Raw genomic sequence first — 8752 nt, 5'->3', positions numbered from 1 at the left:
CTCATAGAAACACACTGGTTACCAGCTCATGTACACACACAGGTTCCCTGCACCCAGGCACAAGTTCCTGCTAATGGACACGCACTGTTTGTATCTGCCTTCTACAGATACAAAGGAACTGCTCAGATAAACCCATCAGTTCCCCGACACACAGGGCCTGCTCATCTACAACTTGGTTGCCTGCTCACAGAAACTACTGCCTCCTCTTATACACACATACGTTTCCAGCTCACAGACACAAGAACCTTCTCATATACACACACAGGTCACATTACCACATACACCAGAATATATGCTGATTTACACACACAGTAACCTGCGCACAGACAAATGGACCTACTCCTATATACACACAGGTTACCTTGCCATAGACACAAGAACCAGATAATATACAAACACAGTAAGCCAATAACTCTAATGATGTTCTGCTTCAAAGCATCAGACATCATTCTTAAGTTTTCTTCAGCTTCTCTGATGATCTTATTAGATTTTTGTTCATGTGGTTTAAGCCAGCTTGGTTGTCTTCTGAGTCCCTGATGCTGTTCTCTGATTCCCCCAGTCGATTCTCCAGGTCCCTGCGTCTGCTACTGGTTTTTGTTATCTCCTCCCTAAGGTCCTGAATTTCCCTTTGGTTTATCGCTCTTACCTCTTCGATCATTTCATCCTTTTTCTCTATTGTTTCCCTCATATTGTGTATGACTCCAAGGAGCATTCTGAAAATTTCTCTCTGTGCCCGCTCAATGTCTGCTTCTTCTATACATGTTATTCTGTTCAGGACATCTTCTCCCAATGCTGTTAGTTTATCCCATGTATTTTTTATATTTTTACATTGAGTTCATTATGGCTGAAGGCTGTTTCCCTTGCGTTGTCTTAGAGGAGCCAGGACCCATTTTGCAGTGTGTCCAAGAGCACTGTCTCTCTCTGGGAGACTTGCAGGAATGCTTTTTCGCACTGCCTACTGTTTATTTCACAACGGAAGTAACCTACCACTTGATGCTCCTGTACTTCCATCTCAGGGGATGTCCCGTCCCGCGGGACATTCACCGTGGAACGTGGAGCAGAGAGTGGGAATTGGGTGGGTACAAGAGGCCCGGGGAATGAGGACAAGACAATATCCTGACCAAGTCCTGTTTTAATGAAAAAGAGTCACAGCTTATAACGGCCAGCCAAGAGGGGGGAGCCTCAGCCGCACATGCAGATTAGGCTACCTTGGCAAGAGGCCAATCCGAGTTCAGGGGAGAGTGCCTTGCCCGTGAGTCAGTAAGGGCTTACAGTCTTCAATTAGGTACGCAGAGGAGTGGCATGTACACGCAAATCAAGCATAGGGGAGGTCGATCTTTTGCCCAATCAAGGGGATGCAGGACACGGGTGCTTATCTAAAGAGCATCACCCCTTGTTTGCTCAAGCTTGACAGCTGCAGTGTTCTGTCACGTAGGCTGTGGTAGAAGAATGCCCAGTGCTTAGGCTAATAAATTCCAAGTAATGGCCAGGCCTCATGGCTCAAGCAGGTCCTAATAAATTCCAAGCAATGGCCGGGCCTCATGGCTCCGGAGAAGGGGAGTGACCCAGGAGACTGCCGGGTTGCATGATTCGGAGTTGCGGAGATAGGGCAGAGGTTCTGCAGCAGCTGGGAACCTTGAGGGGAGTTGTCTGAGTTACATTAGGACCCCAGGCACACAGGCAGCAATGTCCCTTTAGGAAATCGAGCAGAACATCCACTGGTGCAGATCAGGAGGGCTGTCCCCAGACTAGGGCCACCTACACAGTGTGGAACTCACCTAGCTGCATGTGGTGCAGGCATAAATGCCCTACAATCAGGGTAGTGGTCTGGAGGCTAGGAGTAGTGTGTGGGAGACCAGGAGAGAGACTAAGAGGAGCAAGAAAACAACATTTAAAAGCTAGCCTGATGAGTTGTGGGAGATCGGGGCGGGTGTATAGTGAAGGGGTGGAAAAATCACACAATGTATCTCAGTCCCGATCCAGGGAGTGGAGCTGCAAGGGTTTAGTCCCTGCTCCCTGGTAGTATCAGCAAGCTGTGGCTGTGTGGATTAAAGGCCCCAGTGCAGCCATCCAGAACCCAATGGTCGGTGAGAGGGGGACAGAGAGGAGATGGAAACAAGGGCAACAATGCAGCTTAAACCCATCCCTGCCTGTGGAGCTGCAGGATTCCAATCCCTGCCCTCAGGCAGGTGGTGGCAAACTGTGGCTGTGCTGAGGCCAAGCCACTCCACAGGCTAAAAATGGTCTTGGTACCAGCAGAGACCAGGAGGGTCCAAGGTCAAGCCCCAGCTGGCCTCCACTGAGGATAGACAAAAAGCCCAGGCCCTCAAAACCCCATGGGTCTCTGCTTCCTTAATCTTGATGATGTTCCACATGGGTTCCTGCAGTGTTGATTTTCCCTCTAAGCAACACTCCTGGGTTGAATTCTAGAGAGATCCTCCGTTTTATGTTAATCCGTCTGCATCTTTCCTGAAGTCAGGTTACCTGCTCATATACAACACACGGGTTTCCTTGCCACAGACACAAAAATGTGCTAATGCAGACTCACACACACACACACACACACACACACACACAGAGTATACTTGTCACAGACACAAGACCGGCCCTTGTACTCCTACATGTTATCTGCTCACAGACACAAGGACCTGCTTACAGACACATGCAAGCTACCTTCTCAAAGACACACAGTACCTCCTCATATAAACACACAGGCTCTTACTCACAAGCACACAGGACCTGTGCATATACACAAAGGTGACCTGCTGAAAAAGCCTACAGATGACCATCTCCTATACACACCAAGGTTACCCACACACAGGCATGCAGTTCCTGAATTCCTGCTCATAGAGACACACTTTTTGCCTGCTCGCAGATACACAGGAATGGCTCAGACACACACCCAGGTGACCAGCTCGCAGACATACAAGACCTACTCACGTTCACATTGGCTGCCTGCTCATAGCCACGCAGGTTACCTTCTCACAGAAACAAGACCTTTCTCATACATATACACAGGTTACCTGCACACAAACAAAAGTGCTTTCTCATACACATGCACAGCTTACCTGCTCACAGACACACAGGAACTGTTCATCTACACTCGTTGAGGACCTGATCACAGATATACAAGACATGCTACTTTACACACGGCGGTTAGCTGCTCACAATCACTATTACCTCTTCTTGTGCACACATACAGGTTTCCTGCTCATTGACACAAAAGCCTGCTCCAGTGCAGACACAGGTGATCTTCTCACAGACAGAAGAAACTCCTCATCTACATCCACAGGTGATGTGCTCACAGTGACAAGAACCTGCTCACATATACACACAGCTTTCCTACTCACAGACAGAAAGGTGCCGCTCATAGACACAAACACAGGTTACCTGCTCACAGACACTAGTACCTCCTCCCTTACACACACAGGTTTCCTGCTCATAGACAACATAACCTCATCACACACACAGATTACCTCTTCACAGACACAAGAACCTAAACATATATACCAGCAAGATGCTTTCCACACACAAAGGGACGTGCGAATGTACCCACACAGTACCCTGCTCACAAACACAGGAACCTACGCATGTACACATTCAGGTTATCTGCTCACAGACCCAACAAATGGCTTAAAAACACAAGCATGTTGATATGCTCACAGACACACAGGACCTTGTCATAAACACACACGTTACCTGCTCACAGACACATCGGACCTGCTCCCGTATACACAACAGGTACATGCTCACACAAGAAGGACCTGCTCACGCACGCACGCACACACACGTTCCTTCCTCACAGGCACGCAGTACCTGCTCATGTACACACACTGGTGACCTGCTCACAGACACAAGACCTGTTCCTATACACACGCATATTACTTGCTCATACACACACCGAAACCCCTACTATAAAATCACAGGCTTTCTACTCACAGACACACAGGAACTGCTCATATAAATAAGGTGACCTCCTCATAGAAACACACTGGTTACCAGCTCATGTACACACACAGGTTCCCTGCACCCAGGCACAAGTTCCTGCTAATGGACACACACCGTTTGTATCTGCCTTCCACAGATACAAAGGAACTGCTCAGATAAACGCATCAGTTCCCAGACACACAGGGCCTGCTCATCTACAACTTGGTTGCCTGCTCACAGAAACTACTGCCTCCTCTTATACACACATACGTTTCCAGCTCACAGACACAAGAACCTTCTCATATACACACACAGGTCACATTACCACATACACCAGAATATATGCTGATTTACACACACAGTAACCTGCGCACAGACAAATGGACCTACTCCTATATACACACAGGTTACCTTGCCATAGACACAAGAACCAGATAATATACAAACACAGTAAGCCAATAACTCTAATGATGTTCTGCTTCAAAGCATCAGACATCATTCTTAAGTTTTCTTCAGCTTCTCTGATGATCTTATTAGATTTTTGTTCATGTGGTTTAAGCCAGCTTGGTTGTCTTCTGAGTCCCTGATGCTGTTCTCTGATTCCCCCAGTCGATTCTCCAGGTCCCTGAGTCTGCTACTGGTTTTTGTTATCTCCTCCCTAAGGTCCTGAATTTCCCTTTGGTTTATCGCTCTTACCTCTTCGATCATTTCATCCTTTTTCTCTATTGTTTCCCTCATATTGTGTATGACTCCAAGGAGCATTCTGAAAATTTCTCTGTGTGCCCGCTCAATGTCTGCTTCTTCTATACATGTTATTCTGTTCAGGACATCTTCTCCCAATGCTGTTAGTTTATCTCATGTATTTTTTATATTTTTACATTGAGTTCATTATGGCTGAAGGCTGTTTCCGTTGCGTTGTCTTAGAGGAGCCAGGACCCATTTTGCAGTGTGTCCAAGAGCACTGGCTCTCTCTGGGAGACTTGCAGGAATGCTTTTTCGCACTGCCTACTGTTTATTTCACAACGGAAGTAACCTACCACTTGATGCTCCTGTACTTCCATCTCAGGGGATGTCCCGTCCCGCGGGACATTCACCGTGGAACGTGGAGCAGAGAGTGGGAATTGGGTGGGTACAAGAGGCCCGGAGAGTGAGGACAAGACAATATCCTGACCAAGTCCTGTTTTAATGAACAAAGAGTCACAGCTTATAACAGCCAGCCGTGGGGTGGGGTAAGGGGGGGATCCTCAGCCGAACATGCAGATTAGCCTACTTGGCAACCGGCCAATCAGGGATATCAGTGGAGCGTGCCCTGCTCGTGAGTCTGTTATGGCTTACAGTCTTCAATTAGGAATGCAGAGGAGTGGCATGCACACGCAATCCAAACATAGGGGAGGATGATCTATTAGCAAATCAAGGGCATGCAGGACACGGGTGCTTATCTAAAGAGCATCACCCCTTTTTTGCTCAAGCATTACACCTGCAGTGCTCTGTCACTTAGGCTGGGGTAGAAGAATGCCCAGAGCTCAGGCTAATAAATTCCAAGTAATGGCCAGGCCTCATGGCTCCAAGCAGGTCCTAATAAATTCCAAGCAATGGCCGGGACTCATGGCTCCGGACAAAGAGTGTGACCCAGGAGACCGCTGGGTTGCATGATTGGGTGTTCCGGTATTGGGCAGAGGTTCCTGCAGCAGCTGGGAACCTTGAGGGTTGTTGTCTGTGTTACATTAGGACCCCAGGCGCACAGGCAGGAATGTCCCCTTAGGAAATTGAGAACATCCACTGGTGCAGATCAGGAGGGCTGTCTCCAGACTAGGGCCACCTACACAGTGTGGAACTCACCTAGCTGCGTATGGTTGCAGGCATAAATGCCCTACAATCAGGGGAGTGGCCTGGAGGTTAGCAGTAGTGTGTGGGAGACCAGGAGAGAGACTAAGAGGAGCAAGAAAACAACATTTAAAAGGTAGCCTGATGAGCCTGTGGGAGATGGGGGCGGGGTGTATAGTGAAGGGGTGGAAACAAACGCACAATGTATCTCAGCCCCGATCCAGGGAGTGGAGCTGCAAGGGTTTAGTCCCTGCTCCCTGGTAGTATCAGCAAGCTGTGGCTGTGTGGATTAAAGGCCCCAGGGCAGCCATCCAGAACCCAATGGTCGGTGGGAGGGGGACAGAGAGGAGATGGAAACAAGGGCAACAATGCAGCTCAAACCCATCCCTGCCTGTGGAGCTGCAAGATTCCAGCCCCTGCCCTCAAGCAGGTGGTGGCAAACTGTGGCTGTGCTGAGGCCAAGCCACTCCACAGGCTAAAAATGGTCCTGGTACCAGCAGAGACCAGGAGGGTCCAAGGTCAAGCCCCAGCTGGCCTCCACTGAGGATAGACAAAAAGCCCAGGCCCTCAAAACACCATGGGTCTCTGCTTCCTTAATCTTGATGATGTTCCACATGGGTTCCAGCAGTGTTGATTTTCCCTCTAAGCAACGCTCCTGGGTTGAATTCTAGAGAGATCCTCCGTTTTATGTTAATCCGTCTGCATCTTTCCTGAAGTCAGGTTACCTGCTCATATACAACACACGGGTTTCCTTGCCACAGACACAAAAATGTGCTAATGCAGACTCACACACACACACACACACACACACACACACAGAGTATACTTGTCACAGACACAAGACCGGCCATTGTAATCCTACATGTTATCTGCTCACAGACACAAGGACCTGCTTACAGACACATGCAAGCTACCTTCTCAAAGACACACAGTACCTCCTCATATAAACACACAGGCTCTTACTCACAAGCACACAGGACCTGTGCATATACACAAAGGTGACCTGCTGTAAAAGCCTACAGATGACCATCTCCTATACACACCAAGGTTACCCACACACAGGCATGCAGTTCCTGAATTCCTGCTCATAGAGACACACTTTTTGCCTGCTCGCAGATACACAGGAATGGCTCAGACACACACCCAGGTGACCAGCTCGCAGACACACAAGACCTACTCACGTTCACATTGGCTGCCTGCTCATAGCCACGCAGGTTACCTTCTCACAGAAACAAGACCTTTCTCATACATATACACAGGTTACCTGCACACAAACAAAAGTGCTTTCTCATACACATGCACAGCTTACCTGCTCACAGACACACAGGAACTGTTCATCTACACTCGTTGAGGACCAGATCACAGATATACAAGACATGCTACTTTACACACGGCGGTTACCTGCTCACAAACACTATTACCTCTTCTTGTGCACACACACAGGTTTCCTGCTTATAGACACAAAAGCCTGCTTCAGTGCAGACACAGGTGATCTTCTCACAGACAGAAGAAACTCCTCATCTACATCCACAGGTGATGTGCTCACAGTGACAAGAACCTGCTCACATATACACACAGCTTTCCTACTCACAGACAGAAAGGTGCTGCTCATAGACACAAACACAGGTTACCTGCTCACAGACACTAGTATCTCCTCCCTTACACACACAGGTTTCCTGCTCATAGACAACATAACCTCATCACACACACAGATTACCTCTTCACAGACACAAGAACCTAAACATATATACCCGCAAGATGCTTTCCACACACAAAGGGACGTGCGAATATACCCACACAGTACCCTGCTCACAGACACAGGAACCTACGCATGTACACATTCAGGTTATCTGCTCACAGACCCAACAAATGGCTTAAAAACACAAGCATGTTGATATGCTCACAGAACCTTGTCATAAACACACACGTTACCTGCTCACAGACACATCGGACCTGCTCCCGTATACACAACGCGTACATGCTCACACAAGAAGGACCTGCTCACGCACGCACACACACGTTCCTTCCTCACAGGCACGCAGTACCTGCTCATATACACACACTGGTGACCTGCTCACAGACACAAGACCTGTTCCTATACACACGCATATTACTTGCTCACACACACACACCGAATCCCCTACTATAAAATCACAGGCTTTCTACTCACAGTCACACAGGAACTGCTCATATAAATGAGGTGACCTCCTCATAGAAACACACTGGTTACCAGCTCATGTACACACACAGGTTCCCTGCACCCAGGCACAAGTTCCTGCTAATGGACACGCACTGTTTGTATCTGCCTTCTATAGATACAAAGGAACTGCTCAGATAAACCCATCAGTTCCCCGACACACAGGGCCTGCTCATCTACAACTTGGTTGCCTGCTCACAGAAACTACTGCCTCCTCTTATACACACATACGTTTCCAGCTCACAGACACAAGAACCTTCTCATATACACACACAGGTCACATTACCACATACACCAGAATATATGCTGATTTACACACACAGTAACCTGCGCACAGACAAATGGACCTACTCCTATATACACACAGGTTACCTTGCCATAGACACAAGAACCAGATAATATACAAACACAGTAAGCCAATAACTCTAATGATGTTCTGCTTCAAAGCATCAGACATCATTCTTAAGTTTTCTTCAGCTTCTCTGATGATCTTATTAGATTTTTGTTCATGTGGTTTAAGCCAGCTTGGTTGTCTTCTGAGTCCCTGATGCTGTTCTCTGATTCCCCCAGTCGATTCTCCAGGTCCCTGAGTCTGCTACTGGTTTTTGTTATCTCCTCCCTAAGGTCCTGAATTTCCCTTTGGTTTATCGCTCTTACCTCTTCGATCATTTCATCCTTTTTCTCTATTGTTTCCCTCATATTGTGTATGACTCCAAGGAGCATTCTGAAAATTTCTCTCTGTGCCCGGTCAATGTCTGCTTCTTCTATACATGTTATTCTGTTCAGGACATCTCCCAATGCTGT

Source organism: Tenrec ecaudatus, chromosome 11, assembly GCF_050624435.1.
Source record: "Tenrec ecaudatus isolate mTenEca1 chromosome 11, mTenEca1.hap1, whole genome shotgun sequence".
Taxonomy (NCBI): domain Eukaryota; kingdom Metazoa; phylum Chordata; class Mammalia; order Afrosoricida; family Tenrecidae; genus Tenrec; species Tenrec ecaudatus.
The sequence above is the reverse complement of the archived record's forward strand: the minus strand, read 5'-3'. Positions refer to the sequence as shown.